The following is a 21518-nucleotide window of genomic DNA, read 5'->3' on the forward strand; positions in this document are numbered from 1 at the left end:
AATCAGATACGGGAGGGTTAGGACACCACGAGCTGCGTGGCTGCGGAAGGATCCCGGTTCGACAGGAGTGGACGCCGCTGCTGGTTCTCGCTGGCTTTTAGTTAGGGGTCCGGAGAAGCATCTCAAGCTAGTTCCACTACTCCTTCCGGACGTTCATTCCCTTTTCAAAGTCAGTCGTTTTGCTGTAGTCTGCGTTCTTTAGGCTGATTATCGAGGTTAGCCTTTATTTGGTCATGGGGGGCCTCGGTACTGTATGCTGAGTCTAAAGACAGTTTCACCCGTTTTCTGATTGCTCGGTTCTGTACCAGTGCAGACATGTCAAACAGTGAATGGCTGTACCTCTATTGTATCCGTGCTCAATGAATGAAATCGGTAACAAATGAATATATGTCTAGTTATACGAAAAACGAGTGGTTTATCGACTCATCTTCATTTGCAGATTTAGAGGCAGCTTCGATATTCGTTTTACAGACGGGTTTTTTTTTTTGAATATGGGTCACACACATGCCACAGCAACAAAACATCTCTAGAGATGAGGCTATAGATCACCTTTCCATCCTGCAGGTTTTCCTCCCAAAGCCTACGGCACCAACGGCGACCCCTGCTGGCCGGGAGAGCAAAAGCTTACAGCACCTGGTATTCCCAGGCAGTCTCCCATCCAAGTACTAACCAGACCCGACACTGCTTAGCTTCCGAGATCAGACGAGATCGGGCGTGTTCAGGGTGGTGTGGCCGTAAGCGAAAGCCCTGGCGCCTGACTCGCTACTTGAAGCTGTGTGTGGCGGGGGTTCCGTGCCCCCCGAGCGGGACTGAAGGATCGTTCGTGTGCAACTCTTTGGAAAGGAGCTGCTTTCCAAATCGCATTGCGTGCCTGGATGTTGGCGAATGCGCTCCCTTGTGTTGGCTCGTCCCGCACTGGAGGAGGACAAACAATCTGCACGGAGGAGCACCAGGCAAGTCTTCACCAGACAAAAACCTCCAGTGCACAGCACTCTGGAAACATTTCGGGGCTTTCGCGTGTTTATTTCAGCACGTAAAGCGCACCGGTCCAACACGTCGGCCGGGCGCGCGGCGCCTCCGCCCTCTTGTGGCCTTGCGGCGTCAGAGCAAGAGGCTCCTTCTCGCTGCCCTTCCGCTGTGTTGCAGGACCCGGAGCGCGCACTTTGTGGGGGGCGGGGGACCGCGTTCGCGCTCTGCCCCCGGTCTCTTGCGCGAGTACTAAATCTCACGGACAGGGGGGCCTCGTCATTGATTGTTACAGGTGAGACGGGGATTAGGAGGAGACCCCGACTGATGGGTAAAGGGGAGCACTAACACCAGAGGGACACCCCCGGCGTCTCTTTTTGAGAGACGCCCTGGGGTTTCCTAATGGCCAAGGAGGGTCGGGACCTCGGTTTGACCTCTGTTTGTGCAGCAGAGTGTCGCCATCAGGAGGCTGGGGCGTAAGAGAGCCACACAGCCCGCAGGGTGAGCGCTCCCTACTGGTCCCAGTCACACCTCTTGCAGGAGCAGCAGCAACCGGAGCTTTTCCGGGGTGGAATCTCCTATCCGGGTGCCGGCCAGGCTCACACCTGCTGGGCTGCCCCGGGGGTGAGCCCAGTCGAGAGTCGCAGGGCCAGATCTAGTCACCGGGGAGAAACGATACAAGTGAAGGATTGCTCGGCTCTCGGCACTTGAAAAGACCGACAAATGTCTCGTTCCCGCCGGAGCTGAATGTACCCGCATGTGTGGTGTCGTCTTCTTCCCCCGCCCCGCTGTGTTTGCTGTATTGTCTCTGAAGCCGGCCCCCCCGAGACGAGACGGGCTGTTCCTGTGCCCCAATTAACACTTTACAGGTGCCATTCCCCGGCATTGTGGCCATTGTCGGTGCTCACACGCGATAAGATAAGGCGGAGGAGAGCGGGGCATGCCCAGCGGCAGACATTCAAGGAGGGGGTAGGGCGAGGTGAGGTGAGGTGCGACACGCCGGAGCCCCGACGCAGCTAATGCGGAGCACTTGTTGGACTGGCATCGAAAGGACGTGTGCGCACGGAGCGAGCCTTCCCTGCGGCGGAGCGCGGGAACTTTCTCCCCCCCTCCCGCTGCAGGAGTTGTGTGCACTGCAGCGGTGCCGAGAGAAAAGCACAGAAGGCAGCAGGCTCTGGAGAGCAGGTAAGAGACGGAGCCTTGTGGGCAGGCGAGCAGGCCCGTTTTTTGGAAATTGCTGAAAAGGTTTGTTCGGTGTGCGGCAGGCGCACGTCGCGAGCTTGCGTGGCGATCTGCCGGTCTGGAGATATGCAAATGAGGCCGAATTGCATCCCGGGACATGCTGCGAATGCGCAACGGCGACTGCAGATGTGTAGGAAACGGCGCGCTCGTTTTCTCGTTTTGCCCACACTTTTGAGTGTTAGTGTGGCGTGTGAGTGTGTGAAAGAGTGGGCCCAGCAGGAGGCGGTGGCGTGCGGGGCGAGGAGGTGGCCTAGGCTGCGCGATTTGTGCTGTGGGTGCGGGCCGCTTGCAGGGGCCTGTTTAACTCATACTTACCTGGCAGGGGAGATACCTTGATCAAGAAGGAGGTTCACCCAGGGCGAGGCTCGGCCATTGCACTCCGGCTGTGCTGACCCCTGCGAATTCCCCAAATGTGGGAATCTCGACTGCATAATTTCTGGTAGTGGGGGACTGCGTTCGCGCTCTCCCCTGATGTGCTTGGTCCAAAATCAGATACGGGAGGGTTAGGACACCACGAGCTGCGTGGCTGCGGAAGGATCCCGGTTCGACAGGAGTGGACGCCGCTGCTGGTTCTCGCTGGCTTTTAGTTAGGGGTCCGGAGAAGCATCTCAAGCTAGTTCCACTACTCCTTCCGGACGTTCATTCCCTTTTCAAAGTCAGTCGTTTTGCTGTAGTCTGCGTTCTTTAGGCTGATTATCGAGGTTAGCCTTTATTTGGTCATGGGGGGCCTCGGTACTGTATGCTGAGTCTAAAGACAGTTTCACCCGTTTTCTGATTGCTCGGTTCTGTACCAGTGCAGACATGTCAAACAGTGAATGGCTGTACCTCCATTGTATCCGTGCTCAATGAATGAAATCGGTAACAAATGAATATATGTCTAGTTATACGAAAAACGAGTGGTTTATCGACTCATCTTCATTTGCAGATTTAGAGGCAGCTTCGATATTCGTTTTACAGACGGGTTTTTTTTTTGAATATGGGTCACACACATGCCACAGCAACAAAACATCTCTAGAGATGAGGCTATAGATCACCTTTCCATCCTGCAGGTTTTCCTCCCAAAGCCTACGGCACCAACGGCGACCCCTGCTGGCCGGGAGAGCAAAAGCTTACAGCACCTGGTATTCCCAGGCAGTCTCCCATCCAAGTACTAACCAGGCCCGACGCTGCTTAGCTTCTGAGATCAGACGAGATCGGGCGTGTTCAGGGTGGTGTGGCCGTAAGCGAAAGCGCCGGCGCCTGACTCGCTACTTGAAGCTGTGTGTGGCGGGGGTTCCGAGCCCCCCGAGCGGGACTGAAGGATCGTTCGTGTGCAACTCTTTGGAAAGGAGCTGCTTTCCAAATCGCATTGCGTGCCTGGATGTTGGCGAATGCGCTCCCTTGTGTTGGCTCGTCCCGCACTGGAGGAGGACAAACAATCTGCACGGAGGAGCACCAGGCAAGTCTTCACCAGACAAAAACCTCCAGTGCACAGCACTCTGGAAACATTTCGGGGCTTTCGCGTGTTTATTTCAGCACGTAAAGCGCACCGGTCCAACACGTCGGCCGGGCGCGCGGCGCCTCCGCCCTCTTGTGGCCTTGCGGCATCAGAGCAAGAGGCTCCTTCTCGCTGCCCTTCCGCTGTGTTGCAGGACCCGGAGCGCGCACTTTGTGGGGGGCGGGGGACCGCGTTCGCGCTCTGCCCCCGGTCTCTTGCGCGAGTACTAAATCTCACGGACAGGGGGGCCTCGTCATTGATTGTTACAGGTGAGACGGGGATTAGGAGGAGACCCCGACTGATGGGTAAAGGGGAGCACTAACACCAGAGGGACACCCCCGGCGTCTCTTTTTGAGAGACGCCCTGGGGTTTCCTAATGGCCAAGGAGGGTCGGGACCTCGGTTTGACCTCTGTTTGTGCAGCAGAGTGTCGCCATCAGGAGGCTGGGGCGTAAGAGAGCCACACAGCCCGCAGGGTGAGCGCTCCCTACTGGTCCCAGTCACACCTCTTGCAGGAGCAGCAGCAACCGGAGCTTTTCCGGGGTGGAATCTCCCATCCGGGTGCCGGCCAGGCTCACACCTGCTGGGCTGCCCCGGGGGTGAGCCCAGTCGAGAGTCGCAGGGCCAGATCTAGTCACCGGGGAGAAACGATACAAGTGAAGGATTGCTCGGCTCTCGGCACTTGAAAAGACCGACAAATGTCTCGTTCCCGCCGGAGCTGAATGTACCCGCATGTGTGGTGTCGTCTTCTTCCCCCGCCCCGCTGTGTTTGCTGTATTGTCTCTGAAGCCGGCCCCCCCGAGACGAGACGGGCTGTTCCTGTGCCCCAATTAACACTTTACAGGTGCCATTCCCCGGCATTGTGGCCATTGTCGGTGCTCACACGCGATAAGATAAGGCGGAGGAGAGCGGGGCATGCCCAGCGGCAGACATTCAAGGAGGGGGCAGTGCGAGGTGAGGTGAGGTGCGACACGCCGGAGCCCCGACGCAGCTAATGCGGAGCACTTGTTGGACTGGCATCGAAAGGACGTGTGCGCACGGAGCGAGCCTTCCCTGCGGCGGAGCGCGGGAACTTTCTCCCCCCCTCCCGCTGCAGGAGTTGTGTGCACTGCAGCGGTGCCGACAGAAAAGCACAGAAGGCAGCAGGCTCTGGAGAGCAGGTAAGAGACGGAGCCTTGTGGGCAGGCGAGCAGGCCCGTTTTTTGGAAATTGCTGAAAAGGTTTGTTCGGTGTGTGGCAGGCGCACGTCGCGAGCTTGCGTGGCGATCTGCCGGTCTGGAGTTATGCAAATGAGGCCGAATTGCATCCCGGGACATGCTGCGAATGCGCAACGGCGACTGCAGATGTGTAGGAAACGGCGCGCTCGTTTTCTCGTTTTGCCCACACTTTTGAGTGTTAGTGTGGCGTGTGAGTGTGTGAAAGAGTGGGCCCAGCAGGAGGCGGTGGCGTGCGGGGCGAGGAGGTGGCCTAGGCTGCGCGATTTGTGCTGTGGGTGCGGGCCGCTTGCAGGGGCCTGTTTAACTCATACTTACCTGGCAGGGGAGATACCTTGATCAAGAAGGAGGTTCACCCAGGGCGAGGCTCGGCCATTGCACTCCGGCTGTGCTGACCCCTGCGAATTCCCCAAATGTGGGAATTTCGACTGCATAATTTCTGGTAGTGGGGGACTGCGTTCGCGCTCTCCCCTGATGTGCTTGGTCCAAAATCAGATACGGGAGGGTTAGGACACCACGAGCTGTGTGGCTGCATAAGGATCCCGGTTCGACAGGAGTGGACGCCGCTGCTGGTTCTCGCTGGCTTTTAGTTAGGGGTCCGGAGAAGCATCTCAAGCTAGTTCCACTACTCCTTCCGGACGTTCATTCCCTTTTCAAAGTCAGTCGTTTTGCTGTAGTCTGCGTTCTTTAGGCTGATTATCGAGGTTAGCCTTTATTTGGTCATGGGGGGCCTCGGTACTGTATGCTGAGTCTAAAGACAGTTTCACCCGTTTTCTAATTGCTCGGTTCTGTACCAGTGCAGACATGTCAAACAGTGAATGGCTGTACCTCTATTGTATCCGTGCTCAATGAATGAAATCGGTAACAAATGAATATATGTCTAGTTATACGAAAAACGAGTGGTTTATCGACTCATCTTCATTTGCAGATTTAGAGGCAGCTTCGATATTCGTTTTACAGACGGGTTTTTTTTTTTGAATATGGGTCACACACATGCCACAGCAACAAAACATCTCTAGAGATGAGGCTATAGATCACCTTTCCATCCTGCAGGTTTTCCTCCCAAAGCCTACGGCACCAACGGCGACCCCTGCTGGCTGGGAGAGCAAAAGCTTACAGCACCTGGTATTCCCAGGCAGTCTCCCATCCAAGTACTAACCAGGCCCAATGCTGCTTAGCTTCCGAGATCAGATGAGATCGGGTGTGTTCAGGGTGGTGTGGCCGTAAGCAAAAGCCCCGGCGCCTGACTCGCTACTTGAAGCTGTGTGTGGCGGGGGTTCCGTGCCCCCCGAGCGGGACTGAAGGATCGTTCGTGTGCAACTCTTTGGAAAGGAGCTGCTTTCCAAATCGCATTGCGTGCCTGGATGTTGGCGAATGCGCTCCCTTGTGTTGGCTCGTCCCGCACTGGAGGAGGACAAACAATCTGCACGGAGGAGCACCAGGCAAGTCTTCAGTGCACAGCACTCTGGAAACATTTCGGGGCTGTCGCGTGTTTATTTCAGCACGTAAAGCGCACCGGTCCAACACTTCGGCCGGGCGCGCGGCGCCTCCGCCCTCTTGCTGCCCCTGCAGCTGCTTCACTTTTCCCTTTAGTTGCCATCGATTTTTTTGTAGTGCTATACATATACGATTGAGGTATCTTAGAGTTCTCCTTCGAAGACCCAGCACTCTCTTTTCTTTTCCCAGTGTTACTCATATCGGACTTTTTAAACCTAAAAAAAAATCGTTTTTTTTTCTTTCAATTATAACTGAAGTTTAAACAACTAGTGTTAAGTCCTTATTTTTCTGTAGTCAAAAAAAGCAAAAATTAACATTCAGGACATGAAAAACTCAAAAAAACTCCCCAACCACTAAACTTTACCTCCCACCTGAGCGCCATCTTGAACGCCCCTACCACCAGAGAATGCTCACGATTTCGGAAGCTGTCTCCGGGACGTGCTGATTTCACACATCCTGAATAAATCATGATATTGTTAGTTGCTGTAGCTAGACGTTCAAATGAGTTTCATGGCCAGATGGACTGTTTCCTCCAGCGGTATAATATTGCAGTGAGACAGCACGATGCCTGCAAGACTATGTCACGCTAAACGCCACAGATTGTGTTTGTCCGTTCGTGTCAGTCATCCCGCAGCCACGGGAAGTGGGACACAAACATGCTGCAATGCTTTCAAGACGTTAGGATTTGTTTGTGCAACATCCAAGAGGAGTACTTGTGGCTTGAATGTGAACTGTACGTGCCCGCCCCCTTTCCTCTGTAGTGCATGAGTTCCTCCCGGCATGCCCTTCGTCATTGTTCTGTCATCTTGTATTTAAAGGGTTGTATTTCTGCTGCTGAAAAGAATCAACGGGTTTCTTTGTTCCCAACGGAGCCCTTGTCTGTCATGAAATTCTTCAAAACCTCAAGCTAGAAGAAGACGACAAATATGAAGCGTTACAGCAACGACATGCCATGAGACGATTGATAACGATTTCCATAGGATCCCCGCGGTTGCCTGGCAACCGTCAGCTTTGCGCAGTGGCAGTATCGTAGCCTGTGAGGTTTAGCCGAGGCGGGATTATTGCTAGTTGAAAACTTTTCCCAATACCCCGCTTCCGCCGGTTTGCAATACAATCGGCGAAAGCAATTTTTGACAGTCTCGTTAGAGGGTCATCTGGTAGGGTCCGTCCCACCTGGGCTGGAGAACCTGTGAAGGAAATTTCCTGATCCACACCCACTCTCCTGGGATGAGGTCGTGCCCTCCTTCAGGTGGTGGTCCCCACGCCTCCAGGACCTGCTCGCGGGCTCCTTGGGTGGCCTCTGTCAGCAACTTGCAATAATACAAAGGAATGGTTGATCCATCTGAGGAAACCCCAGTCTCAGCACCTGTAAGAGAACTTGTTTCAAATTATTAAAGGCGGCTTTTGCTGCGGGAACCAAGGCAATCTTGTCCTTGTACTGCACTCCCCCCTTAAGCAGATCTGTTAAGAGTTGTGCTCACCCTGTAAAACACATTGCACCCAGGCCCTGTTAAAATTTCACAATGCTAGACACAAAAGGGCCTTATCATAACTGCTTCTATTAGACACTCTAAAGCTGAAGCAACTCAGACTTGTGGGTTTCCTCGTCAGGGGAAGCACTCAGAATACCATCAACATACTGAGTGATCACAGCCAGTTGAAGCCACGTGATACCCTGTTCTGCATAGTCATTCTTTGTAATGCATAATATTCCAACCCAATAGATCTGGAATAAAACCACCCATTAAAATCTGGTACTCGGCAAGTAAAACTTGCTGTCCCAATACTCCTGTGGCCTCCTGCCATCTTCCCATATACATTGCTCTATAGTACACTGTTGAACAGAGGAGTGAAACAAGCAGGACAGTAGTGCTCCAGTATCCCCTAACAGAGAAACCAACACTCCATTAACAGTACATTTTTATCCACTGGACTGGGACAGACTTAGGGAGGCTACAAGGGATTTACAGGATCTAATCGTTAGGTAAACAGATTTTCTCACAAGACGTTATTCTCCCCAGTCTCGATTCTAAACCTACACCGTTTCAGCATGTCTGGTTTCGAGACATTCGAATAAAACCAAATTGTTTCCATTATTGCAACTAATTGTATAAGTTACAATTTATAATAATTTATAATAATACAAAAACTGTTTAACTACTTTTACGTCCACCTGTACTGTACTTATACGTTTCAGACGCTCTTATATTTTCCAATCTCCTTAAGTTGATTTTCGTCAAGTCTCTTTAGTTACGTCTCTAGCCAGTCCCGCTGGCTAAACACACTCACACCGTCATTTAGTATACCAAAACTCACAGTTACACACATACATGCCGGCACACAAATTCATAAAACACACATACACATCGAGAATATATTTTTCTCTTCGTAATACAATGTGCTGTATTCTTGTTTTACTTCTACATGAATCCTTTTAATTCCTGAAGCGCACTCCAAGTTCGCTGCATTTCTAATTTCGGGTGCGGTACTTTAGCCCACCGGTCAATATCTTACGGTTTTGGATTTGATCGTATGGGGGAAATCAGGGAAGGTAGGTGCGATTGCAGACCCCCTCGACGGGGTGCGAGACAGTGTTAGAGTGGCACTGTCATCAACGGCGCCAGCCCCTGCTACATCAAGTCCTTTCCCACTTCGAGTGAGAGTACAGATCTGCGGGCGCCCTCCCTCTAACAGGGGAGACCCTGATCCGTCTTTATCACACTCATACCAAGTGTTATCCCAATCAGACCCCCCTTCTCCATATGGCCACTGAGGGAATTGATCCCAATTATTTTCGTTTCCTGCCTGTTTGTTCCCCTGTGGGAGAGCAGGATATAACTTAGTCGCTGGCTGCAGCACATTAACCAGTGCAGCGTGACCAGGAGTTAATTCCTTCTTTAGTTTCTCATTCTCCTGTACTGCCTCTTTTAGCTTTTTTTCTATACTCTTTCGTAGCGAGTAAAATATCTTTTCTTCCGGGTTTTTGTTTTCCCCGTAAACACACTTTTAAGTCACATCCCAATTTCTTTTTTTTTTTTTCTCATGTATCTGCCACCACTGGTGCCGGCCGTGCACCAGGGTGGGAGCTACATGCTTGTGCTTTTGCCAATCAATACTCATATATGCTTTCTTTACAGGCGTCTTCGCCCCCAAATTCCCTCTGACAAACTCAGCTTTTTCCATATTTTTCTCCTTCTTTTCCGTCAACTTACACTTTTCCGATATTTAAACGGACCCTTCCACCACTTTCTCAAACCATCAGTTAGCGCACATGTTCGGTCTCTTTAAGATTTACTTTTGTCGTGTGTGAGGTAACAGCTCATTCAGTAGGGGGATGTTTTCACTTGGAAAAACCTGTGCATTACTGCACTCATTCAGCCAAGGGCGTCTGTTACCTCCAGATCTAAATGCCTCTCCGAGACTTTAGAGAGGACTTAGAAACGAGACCTCGAAAACCCCCTTTCTTGATCAGTAATTCACCATCCCCAGAACGCCAGCATCGCTGCTTTTGCCCCGGGGTAGACTTACGCACTGAGCTCAATCAGGGCGATTCTCGGGTCTCAACGTCCTTTAAATCCTGCTACTTAATGCTTTGCTCTTTATTATGAGGTGTGTTTATGTTAGTGTCGTGCGTGTGTATATGTATTTCACAAACAAGGAAAACACCAAAAGCATACATACATATATCTCTTCTACTCCTGTTTCCTTTAAAACAAAAAAAAAAACCACGCCACGCCAGAAACCACGCCACTCCAATCTGTGCACGATCAAGGCGTAGCTAATCTCAGGACCCCGGGCGTAATTAAAGCCCACACCAATCCTGGATTATACGTGCATTTAATGCACCACTCAGCTCCAGAACCCCGGGCGCAATTAAGGCCCACACCGATCCCGAGCCACAGAACTCCAGGTGCAATTAAGACCCAAACCAGTTCTGACCTTCAGAACTCCGGGTGCAATTAAGACCCACACCAGTCCTGAACTTCACGGTAAGGGTCCAAAACCCGTTCAAAACTCCACGCGCAATTAAGGCATACACCAGCTTCGAACGCCTGTACACAATACCGCGGAACCCCTGCCAGACCAAATTCTGGGCTTACAGCAACCAACCCATTACATACACCGGTGCCTTCCCCGGGCCAGAGGAATTCAGAAACTCACGTTTACTCCGTCATCTCGGGCGATTCTCGCAGGGAGCAGAGATTTCCCAATCGGTCAGAGAGAGTCGGGACTTTTAAATAAAAGAGGAGTCCTTACCTCTTAGTTATGTGCGCGCTGACCGTCTCTCCTGCCGATGGGAAGTTCTGCGCCTTCTGGAGCATCCGCCGACTACGCCAAATTTGTTGTAACAGAAGAAATAAGGTTCTTGATCCCGAGATGAAGTAAAACAGATGAGTTTATTGCATGCAAGGAACAATAAAGCCGAAGTCTTGTTTCCCGCAAGAAACAACAAAACCGAAGTATTGTTCCACGTACTGTTACAAACTTTTGGGTTATATAGTGTTTTCTTCTCTGTTTCTGACGTCACTCGGTCTGATGGTAAAGAGGGGGGTTCATGGTATTTGGCCAGTTTACGATGTTCTGGGCAAATGGTCAGTTTAACATTACACCCAGGGGGGTTCCTAGCTTGCATCTGCAATCCTTATCAGTTAACCCCCTTTCCTGCCATAAACCCCAGCTTGTGACTTAGAAGTCTAAACCCCCTACAGAAAGGATTAAATTCAAACCCCCGTCTTCACATCTTTCTTCATGGTTCTTTGAAAAACTCAATAGTTTAGACAGTCTTAGAGTTAGTTATTTGCTTTTGTGTATGTCTTTTTCATGAATGCCAGAGGTACTCGAAATGTTGTTAAAAGAAAAACTGTGTGCTGAGTTTTATTTTTTACAGGAAACGCATGCATGTTGAAACTAAAGTTTATAAATAATTGAGAAATATTAAAGCAAGGAAAATATGATACGTGTAAAATATAAAATTTGATCACATAATTACTTAATTACCTCTGGTAGTTAAATGCTTTTTTCTGCTGCGTTTTTTTTCTCTTGTACATGACTCTGATCCTCTTGTTGTATTTGTATTTGTAAATTCTGTTTAATAAAAAAAAATTAAAAAAAGCATTCTCTGGTGGTGTCCTGCAGGCTTCCTGTGGGTGTGTGTTGGTGGTATAGTGGTGAGCATAGCTGCCTTCCAAGCAGTTGACCCGGGTTCGAATCCCGGCCAACGCAGTAGCGAATGTTTTCAAATGCTGTCATGAGCCTTGGATTGTGACTAGCAAAGCGAAGCCTTTTGAAAGAGCTAAAGCACTGCAAAACGGAATTGAAGGAGAATCTTACAGGGGATTCTGAGCGGTGTCTGCATACACGCAGTCCGATACGGGTGCTGAAAGCTTGAGCTACTCTCAATGTCATGCTGGCTTTCCCCGGAGTAAATCTGTTACATTGAAAGAATGCTTCTCGCAGGTTCAAAAAGGGACCCTTGTTAATTGGAGAAATCAATGATTTCGAATGAATTCTGTATGCGTTAAAAGACAGCTATACACAGAAAACATGCAGGACACTGCTCATGATGTTTCCCGAGCCGAAACACAGTGCGTTTTTTCAAGCCATCTGACAAAGCCCGCCCACTGAAAACTGCAGCAGATCGTGTAAAGACGTTCAACTTTGTAACTACTGCACGCACAGGAAGCAGAATAAATTCCTCTTTTCAAACTGTCAAAGGTTTGCTTTACGAACGCCGCAGGACATCGCACAATCTCTTTTGAACAGGGACAAACGATTTCTTATGGGGCGCAGTAAGTACTGTTACTGTCACTGCTCGATACCGACGTTGGCCTACTATACCATGTTCAGCCACTGCTAGAAAATGTACGGCTCTAGCACCGGAGCAAACAACAGGAAGGCCGATGTCGAACAGGCACACATGTCAGACATGGAGAGCGATGAGAATGGGATTCGAACCCATGCCTGCAGAGCACAATGGATTAGCACCCCATCACCTTAACCACTCAGCCACCTTGTCGACGAAACTGGGCTGTCCGGACATGGGTTGGCGCGCTCCAGATGATCTTTTTCTTTTTTTTCCCTCGTACTCGAGGGTCCTTTTCCTGTTCCACATGTGATTTCAACATTTTCCTTGGGAGATGTCAAGCCAGCAAGCCACTGCTGTGGTTCAGTGGCCAGTGTGGAGTTCAGTGGCCCTGTTGTACACAGAAAGCACATTGAGCTCCTTGGACATGAAAAGTTCCAGATAAAAGCCATTTGTCATCCTTTCTCTTGGTGTCGATGTTGCTATTGTATGTAAAGGTGGCAACTTGCTCAGCGAGCAGGCGGAGCACACACCGAATGCAGATGTGTCTGAGTGGTGTGTCCAAGTGACTGCAAAAGGACAACACTCCTGGGGCACCGTGGCTTAGTTGGTTAAAGCGCCTGTCTAGTAAACAGGAGATCCTGGGTTCAAATCCCAGCAGTGCCTTCTTTGTTGTGTCTTCTCAAACACAACTGGTCCTTATGGACAACCGCCTACGGCTGGACTTAATTAAATGCAAGTATTCATTTCCTGTCTTTAACGCGACTTGTTTTTCTTATAATGGATGGAACTTGCAAAACATGAAATACAAGCCTTGCTAATCAGCGCTAGCGGCTGGCAAAAAAAAAAAGAAGTCAGCTATTTTTTTTTCTTTAACCTTAACCCTGCTAACGGAGAAGAGTTAAACGACTGAGTCTATGCAGCTTAAACGGTGCGCAAGTCGGGTTCTTAGCTGAAAGGGTGGTAAATCACGCTCACCCCAGTCCTTAATCTTTTAAAGAGGGTACAAAATTGAACCTAGCCGCCACATCACATACATCCTGTTCAATGATAAAAAGGTAACATCTATCCTCGCTCCAAAGTAAATCTCACGTTGAGGGCATCTTTTTTTTCGGGCTCGGCTGCACAGAGGAGAGAGCAGAGCAATGAGATCATAGGGACAGGGGAGTCACACGCTGGCGGTTTGAATACGCGGAAGATCACTGAGGGATCCACAGTATGTGGACCCTCCGTTCGCCATCAGTCCACACTCCGGACTCTGAATCCTGCCATCCTAGTTAAGATCTCGGCGGAACCTGAGGCGCAGTTCCTTCTTAAAACGTAATCTGGTGAGCATTTCTAGAATCGCACTTGTATAGATGCAGCCTTTAATGTGTTGCTAGGTTAAAATTGATGACTTCTTGTATTTCAGTAGGCAACTGCCCTCTTGATTTTGGATTTAATTTCTTTATTACAGGGGCGCTTTTATGAAGACAGAGTCTTGTTCAGGTACTTTGCTTGATGGAGGAAGCTCATTTCGGACTCTGTGATCTGCTCACCTGGAAAGGTCTGCTGTACTACTACAAGAGAGAAGTAGGGTCTGGAAGAAGGGACAATTTTATGATGCTTTGGAAGATAATGTTTTTTTTTTCTTATACTGAAAATGAAAAGTAGTTGTTTCTATATGGACTCAGTCTTTGGAATTTGTATATTTATACATTTCAGTGAACCCTCAGCCATTCCTTCTGTATTGTAATTCAATTTCTCTTTTAAAATTCCTTCCCCACTTCTAGGACCTGCAGTTGCTGAACTCCACAATGGCTTCTATTGGAAAGTCTGTGACTGAGACCATTATTTATTTTGGAGCAATGAGCAATTCTTATATAAATGCAATAAAATCATTATGCTCAAACTATGAGAGAGAATTTTAAGGATAATTTAAGAAATCAGTCTTAGCTTGTTTCTATACACAGATGGTATTATTTATTTTCAAAGGAAACCCGCGAGGATTCCCCTGGTGTGCAAGATGTGCCTGAATACTTTCGATCAGCTTCCTGCTCACTTCAAGAGGGCGTGTATGAAGCACGCCACGGCAGAAGAGATCAGGTGGCCTCTCAACAGGCGAGGGAGGACATGATGAATCACCTGAAGAACGGGGTCATCGTGGATTACCACAGAATAGAGATCAAAGGACACTTTGTGGGCTTGAAATACAAAGAAAATCATGTTCTATGGGACAAGATAAATACAAAACTTAAGCTTTTATTTTAATTAGATTTATTTATAAAGCATAAGCAATCATTTATTACATTAATATATGTGAAAATAACATTTTAGTATCATATGTTTAGTATATTTAGTCCCTAATGCTGAAAAAATGATCATAGAACATGACATCTAACCTTACCTGCTGTGTTTTTAATCCCTATTGCTCAATGCACGGTGAAAGCATTGCATACATATGTCTGACAATGAGGAATGGGCCCCTGAGACAGTCATTTGCCTGTTTCACAAATGATCGTATTTTACTAGAGATTCTGTTTGGGATTCAGATGTGCATTCGGACAGCAATCCCTTTCAAGAAATGATACGTTCTGGATGAGGTCAAAGGTGCTGGAACACTGTATTTAGGATGTTTTTGCAGAGACTGTGTGTCTCCTGCTTCAACGCAGTGAGAAATAGATGTGCTCCTGTAATTCATTGGTACATGCCCAGGGCAGTAAGCAGTCTGAGGATTTATTTCCAGACGGCATAGAGCAGTGAAGCAGTGAAGTAGTGCAACACACTGGATCATTATATTATTAGAATCTATTCTACTTAAATTATTACATTATACACAATTTGAGTTCATTTTAAAAAGTAAAAGGTAATGAAAGGAATGCATTTTCGTAAGAAAGATAATACCGATATGCATGTGATAATCTTCCTTATATCATGTAGTGCGTCATTTGGACACTTTGTGGGATTGAAATACAAAGAAAATCATGTTCTATGGTACAAGATAAATACAAAACTTAAGCTTTTATTTTAATTAGATTTGTTTATAAAGCATAAGCAATCATTTATTATATTAATATATGTGTGTAGCGGTGAGGCTTATTAATAAGGCAGAATTAAGTGTTCTGAGCCTTCCCAAATGAGGCCCCATTTCTCTGTTCATCTCTGTGGTGCAGCCACAGAGAGACTATTCATGCAGGGTGATTTAAGGTCCTAGGACAGCTCCCAAAGGGGGATGCACTTAGCTAAGCCTGGCTATCATGATCAATGGTCATCCATTGGCGCCTATCTGTCTAGGGAGTGCCAGTTGGACATCTGGACTGCATTACTAAGTGTCAGGACTAAGTGACTCATATCTCACCTTGATCAATCAATCAGGGACTGGTAGGGCCGCGTAACCCACGTGGGACTCTGATTCCCATGGAACTTTCAGCCAATCAATGAGCTGAAGTTCCTCCAGGTAAAAACAGGCAACACAGAGAGCCTGTGAGATTCAGTAAGATTCAGAAGGGAGGATTCAGAGGATTCTGTGGACAATTCTAAAGGGAATTCAAAGGAGAATTCCAGGGCAGGACGGCCCAGGAGCAGAAGGCTCCCAAGGGCAGGACATTCTCGCAGCGCGCCTCCTGACCATCCTGAGACTCAGCCCGGACAACCACGGAACGGCCAGTGTGTCCGAGTGCCAGAACTTTCCTTTGTTCTAAGAGTCTAGAGCGGAGGTTGCCAGAGAATAACCAGAGGATCCACCCGAGGTTAGCACCAGCAGCAGGCCTCGTGAACAGGTCGGAACTGTGGACAGCTGAATCACTATTCAGAACTAGCTCTTCATCAGAAACGAACCGGTCCTCTTCCTGACTTGCTCGGACCCACAGTCATCTTTTCTCCTGTGCACAAACTTTGCTAGTTAAAGCCAACACTAACTAGCCGGTCAGTGAGCATCAGCAGCGCAGCGTCGCAAGCCGCACAGCACAGCCTGGCACGGAGCCAGAGAGCGCGGATTGGACAGCAACAGCCTGCAACTGTTTCTTTGTGCCCGCAGGAAGATCTGAATCCCCAAAGATTGGATGAGTATTCAACTTCAATGCATTACAGCTCGAGAATTCAATTGTTATCCCAACCAGTTGATATCAATTTAATTCCTAAGAGTTATGTACTTGTTTGAGTATCTAATGTAGAAGTTATAACCAAGTTCATTAACGAAACGGTCTTAATGAATGATATACTGAACGTATGTCCTCTTGATATGTGTAACACTTCGTAACTGACTGAATATATATCTTTTGTATTCTGATAACCCTCTCGATAAGATCTGTTAGGTTTACATGCATATTTTATGTATTAATAAATGTATCCTCGTGTATTAGTACCTGTGTGTGCGCGTTGTTTGAGTTATGTCACATGGTTGGATTCTAAAGCCATCAAAAGAATCAACTTTGTGATTTACTGCTACAATTAATAATTGTCTCAGTAAATGCCCAAACCCTACAGAACTGGTGCCTTCAGAGAGCCACTACATTTAATTTTGCTATGGCAACATTACATATTTGGCGTCCCTGAGCCGGTTTTCTTACATGTGAAAATAACATTTTAGCATCATATTATTACATACAGGTCTCTAGCTTCAACACAGTGATATATATATATACTCAGTGATTTATTGGTACATGCCCAGGTCAATAATCAGAATGAGGATTTATTTCCAGACGGGCTACAGGTAGTGTTGTGAAATACTTCAACACACTGGATCGCAGATTTAGACCCCCTGCACTCTTACTCCTTAAAAACCAAAGAAATGAAGATATGTAGCAATCACATTGCAACAGGGCTGACAGTGACTTAATGCTTATACTAGTGGACTTCTGGTACCTTTAGGGTACGGTGTTCCCTGAAGGGCTCTCAAACCCCGCATTTCAGATGCCAAGCTGTATCGCTGATGTGTTGCACCTCAGAATCACTTTTAAACCTTACCTCTGGTATCTTTAATCCCTATTGCTCAACGCATGGTGAAAGTATTGCATAAATGTGTCTGAAAATGAGCAATGGGCACCTGAGAGACTCATTTGCCTGTTTCACAAATGATCATATTTGACTAGAGATTCTGTTTGGGATTCAGTTGTGCATTCTGACAGCAATCGCTTTCAAAAAACGATACATTCTGGATGAGGTCAAGGTGCAGGAACACTGTATTTAGGATGTGTTTGCACTTATTCTGTGTCTCTAGCTTCAACACAGCGATATATGTATATGCTCACTGATTTTTTGGTACATGCCCAGGGCAATAATCATTATGAGGATTTATTTCCAGATGTGCTAGGGGTAGTGTTGTGAAATACTTCAACACACTGGATCGCAGGTTTAAACCGCCTGCACTCTTACTCCTTAAAAACCAACAAATGCAGATATGTAGCAATCATATTGTAGCAGACACTCATTTGCCTGTTTCACAAATGATCATATTTTACTAGAGATTCTGTTTGGGATCCGGATGTGCATAAACCACTCGTTTTTCGTATAACTAGACATATATTCATTTGTTACCGATTTCATTCATTGAGCACGGATACAATAGAGGTACAGCCATTCACTGTTTGACATGTCTGCACTGGTACAGAACCGAGCAATCAGAAAACGGGTGAAACTGTCTTTAGACTCAGCATACAGTACCGAGGCCCCCCATGACCAAATAAAGGCTAACCTCGATAATCAGCCTAAAGAACGCAGACTACAGCAAAACGACTGACTTTGAAAAGGGAATGAACGTCCGGAAGGAGTAGTGGAACTAGCTTGAGATGCTTCTCCGGACCCCTAACTAAAAGCCAGCGAGAACCAGCAGCGGCGTCCACTCCTGTCGAACCGGGATCCTTACGCAGCCACGCAGCTCGTGGTGTCCTAACCCTCCCGTATCTGATTTATGACCAAGCACATCAGGGGAAAGCGCGAACGCAGTCCCCCACTACCAGAAATTATGCAGTCGAGATTCCCACATTTGGGGAATTCGCAGGGGTCAGCACAGCCGGAGTGCAATGGCCGAGCCTCGCCCTGGGTGAACCTCCTTCTTGATCAAGGTATCTCCCCTGCCAGGTAAGTATGAGTTAAACAGGCCCCTGCAAGCGGCCCGCACCCACAGCACAAATCGCGCAGCCTAGGCCACCTCCTCGCCCCGCAAGCCACCGCCTCCTGCTGGGCCCACTCTTTCACACACTCACACGCCACACTAACACTCAAAAGTGTGGGCAAAACGAGAAAACGAGCGCGCCGTTTCCTACACATCTGCAGTCGCCGTTGCGCATTCGCAGCATGTCCCGGGATGCAATTCGGCCTCATTTGCATAACTCCAGACCGGCAGATCGCCACGCAAGCTCGCGACGTGCGCCTGCCACACACCGAACAAACCTTTTCAGCAATTTCCAAAAAACGGGCCTGCTCGCCTGCCCACAAGGCTCCGTCTCTTACCTGCTCTCCAGAGCCTGCTGCCTTCTGTGCTTTTCTCTCGGCACCGCTGCAGTGCACACAACTCCTGCAGCGGGAGGGGGGGAGAAAGTTCCCGCGCTCCGCCGCAGGGAAGGCTCGCTCTGTGCGCACACGTCCTTTCGATGCCAGTCCAACAAGTGCTCCGCATTAGCTGCGTCGGGGCTCCGGCGTGTCGCACCTCACCTCACCTCGCACTGCCCCCTCCTTGAATGTCTGCCCCTGGGCATGCCCCGCTCTCCTCCGCCTTATCTTACCGCGTGTGAGCACCGACAATGGCCACAATGCCGGGGAATGGCACCTGTAAAGTGTTAATTGGGGCACAGGAACAGCCCGTCTCGTCTCGGGGGGGCCGGCTTCAGAGACAATACAGCAAACACAGCGGGGCGGGGGAAGAAGACGACACCACACATGCGGGTACATTCAGCTCCGGCGGGAACGAGACATTTGTCGGTCTTTTCAAGTGCCGAGAGCCGAGCAATCCTTCACTTGTATCGTTTCTCCCCGGTGACTAGATCTGGCCCTGCGACTCTCGACTGGGCTCACCCCCGGGGCAGCCCAGCAGGTGTGAGCCTGGCCGGCACCCGGATGGGAGATTCCACCCCGGAAAAGCTCCGGTTGCTGCTGCTCCTGCAAGAGGTGTGACTGGGACCAGTAGGGAGCGCTCACCCTGCGGGCTGTGTGGCTCTCTTACGCCCCAGCCTCCTGATGGCGACACTCTGCTGCACAAACAGGCGCCGTCCTTCGGGGGAGGCGTCAAACCGAGGTCCCGACCCTCCTTGGCCATTAGGAAACCCCAGGGCGTCTCTCAAAAAGAGACGCCGGGGGTGTCCCTCTGGTGTTAGTGCTCCCCTTTACCCATCAGTCGGGGTCTCCTCCTAATCCCCGTCTCACCTGTAACAATCAATAACGAGGCCCCCCTGTCCGTGAGATTTAGTACTCGCGCAAGAGACCGGGGGCAGGGCGCGAACGCGGTCCCCCGCCCCCCACAAAGTGCGCGCTCCGGGTTCCCTCTCGGGGCCTTGCAACACAGCGGAAGGGCAGCGAGAAGGAGCCTCTTGCTCTGACGCCGCAAGGCCACAAGAGGACGGAGGCGCCGCGCGCCCGGCCGACGTGTTGGACCGGTGCGCTTTACGTGCTGAAATAAACACGCAAAAGCCCCGAAATGTTTCCAGAGTGCTGTGCACTGGAGGTTTTTGTCTGGTGAAGACTTGCCTGGTGCTCCTCCGTGCAGATTGTTTGTCCTCCTCCAGTGCGGGACGAGCCAACACAAGGGAGCGCATTCGCCAACATCCAGGCACGCAATGCGATTTGGAAAGCAGCTCCTTTCCAAAGAGTTGCACACGAACGATCCTTCAGTCCCGCTCGGGGGGCACGGAACCCCCGCCACACACAGCTTCAAGTAGCGAGTCAGGCGGCGTGGCTTTCGCTTACGGCCACACCACCCTGAACACGCCCGATCTCGTCTGATCTCGGAAGCTAAGCAGCGTCGGGCCTGGTTAGTACTTGGATGGGAGACTGCCTGGGAATACCAGGTGCTGTAAGCTTTTGCTCTCCCGGCCAGCAGGGGTCGCCGTTGGTGCGTAGGCTTTGGGAGGAAAACCTGCAGGATGGAAAGGTGATCTATAGCCTCATCTCTAGAGATGTTTTGTTGCTGTGGCATGTGTGTGACCCATAATCCAAAAAAACCCCGTCTGTAAAACGAATATCGAAGCTGCCTCTAAATCTGCAAATGAAGATGAGTCGATAAACCACTCGTTTTTCGTATAACTAGACATATATTCATTTGTTACCGATTTCATTCATTGAGCACGGATACAATAGAGGTACAGCCATTCACTGTTTGACATGTCTGCACTGGTACAGAACCGAGCAATCAGAAAACGGGTGAAACTGTCTTTAGACTCAGCATACAGTACCGAGGCCCCCCATGACCAAATAAAGGCTAACCTCGATAATCAGCCTAAAGAACGCAGACTACAGCAAAACGACTGACTATGAAAAGGGAATGAACGTCCGAAGGAGTAGTGGAACTAGCTTGAGATGCTTCTCCGGACCCCTAACTAAAAGCCAGCGAGAACCAGCAGCGGCGTCCACTCCTGTCGAACCGGGATCCTTCCGCAGCCACGCAGCTCGTGGTGTCCTAACCCTCCCGTATCTGATTTTGGACCAAGCACATCAGGGGAGAGCGCGAACGCAGTCCCCCACTACCAGAAATTATGCAGTCGAGATTCCCACATTTGGGGAATTCGCAGGGGTCAGCACAGCCGGAGTGCAATGGCCGAGCCTCGCCCTGGGTGAACCTCCTTCTTGATCAAGGTATCTCCCCTGCCAGGTAAGTATGAGTTAAACAGGCCCCTGCAAGCGGCCCGCACCCACAGCACAAATCGCGCAGCCTAGGCCACCTCCTCGCCCTGCACGCCACCGCCTCCTGCTGGGCCCACTCTTTCACACACTCACACGCCACACTAACACTCAACCTTAAGCCTGCTAATGGAGAAGAACCTAGTCGCCACATCACATACATCACATACATCCGTTTCAACGATAAGAAGGTAACAACTATCCTCACTCCAGAGTAAATCTCACGTTGAGGGCATATTTTTTTCCACTTTACCATGAGTCGGGCTCAGCTGCACAGAGGCGAGAGCAGAGCAATGAGGTCAGGGGGATAGGGGAGTCACACGCTGGCGGTTTGAACACGCGGAAGATCACTGAGGGATCCACAGTATGTGGACCCTCCGTGCGCCATCATTCCACACTCCAGACTCTGAATCCTGCCATCCGAGTTAAGATCTCGGCGGAACCTGAGGCGCAGTTCTTTCTTAAAACGTAATCTGGTGAGCATTTCTAGAATCGTAATTGTATAGATGCAG

The 21518-nt window shown here is 49.5% G+C and overlaps 11 non-coding genes across 11 annotated transcripts; 6 read left to right on the top strand and 5 right to left on the bottom strand.

The window, feature by feature from the left end:
• Positions 1-621: 621 nt before the first annotated feature.
• Positions 622-740, bottom strand: LOC138232079 (5S ribosomal RNA). Its single transcript, XR_011187038.1, has one exon. It is a non-coding gene; the product is annotated as a 5S ribosomal RNA (ribosomal RNA).
• Positions 741-2515: 1775 nt separating this feature from the next.
• On the top strand, positions 2516-2679 carry LOC138231872 (U1 spliceosomal RNA). Its single transcript, XR_011186835.1, has one exon. It is a non-coding gene; the product is annotated as a U1 spliceosomal RNA (small nuclear RNA).
• A 635-nt stretch (positions 2680-3314) lies between these two features.
• LOC138232086 (5S ribosomal RNA) lies at positions 3315-3433 on the bottom strand. The gene has a single exon (XR_011187045.1). It is a non-coding gene; the product is annotated as a 5S ribosomal RNA (ribosomal RNA).
• A 1775-nt stretch (positions 3434-5208) lies between these two features.
• On the top strand, positions 5209-5372 carry LOC138231874 (U1 spliceosomal RNA). Its single transcript, XR_011186837.1, has one exon. It is a non-coding gene; the product is annotated as a U1 spliceosomal RNA (small nuclear RNA).
• Positions 5373-6008: 636 nt separating this feature from the next.
• LOC138232073 (5S ribosomal RNA) lies at positions 6009-6127 on the bottom strand. Its single transcript, XR_011187032.1, has one exon. It is a non-coding gene; the product is annotated as a 5S ribosomal RNA (ribosomal RNA).
• Positions 6128-7402: 1275 nt separating this feature from the next.
• On the top strand, positions 7403-7544 carry LOC138231993 (U4 spliceosomal RNA). Its single transcript, XR_011186951.1, has one exon. It is a non-coding gene; the product is annotated as a U4 spliceosomal RNA (small nuclear RNA).
• A 4002-nt stretch (positions 7545-11546) lies between these two features.
• Positions 11547-11618, top strand: trnag-ucc (transfer RNA glycine (anticodon UCC)). Its single transcript has one exon. It is a non-coding gene; the product is annotated as a tRNA-Gly (tRNA).
• Positions 11619-12790: 1172 nt separating this feature from the next.
• trnat-agu (transfer RNA threonine (anticodon AGU)) lies at positions 12791-12864 on the top strand. Its single transcript has one exon. It is a non-coding gene; the product is annotated as a tRNA-Thr (tRNA).
• A 5235-nt stretch (positions 12865-18099) lies between these two features.
• LOC138231861 (U1 spliceosomal RNA) lies at positions 18100-18263 on the bottom strand. Its single transcript, XR_011186824.1, has one exon. It is a non-coding gene; the product is annotated as a U1 spliceosomal RNA (small nuclear RNA).
• Positions 18264-20070: 1807 nt separating this feature from the next.
• On the top strand, positions 20071-20189 carry LOC138232072 (5S ribosomal RNA). The gene has a single exon (XR_011187031.1). It is a non-coding gene; the product is annotated as a 5S ribosomal RNA (ribosomal RNA).
• A 632-nt stretch (positions 20190-20821) lies between these two features.
• On the bottom strand, positions 20822-20985 carry LOC138231873 (U1 spliceosomal RNA). Its single transcript, XR_011186836.1, has one exon. It is a non-coding gene; the product is annotated as a U1 spliceosomal RNA (small nuclear RNA).
• Between the last annotated feature and the right edge of the window lie 533 nt (positions 20986-21518).

The sequence above is a fragment of the Lepisosteus oculatus genome, unplaced genomic scaffold, assembly GCF_040954835.1.
Source record: "Lepisosteus oculatus isolate fLepOcu1 unplaced genomic scaffold, fLepOcu1.hap2 HAP2_SCAFFOLD_62, whole genome shotgun sequence".
NCBI classification, from domain to species: Eukaryota; Metazoa; Chordata; class Actinopteri; order Semionotiformes; family Lepisosteidae; genus Lepisosteus; species Lepisosteus oculatus.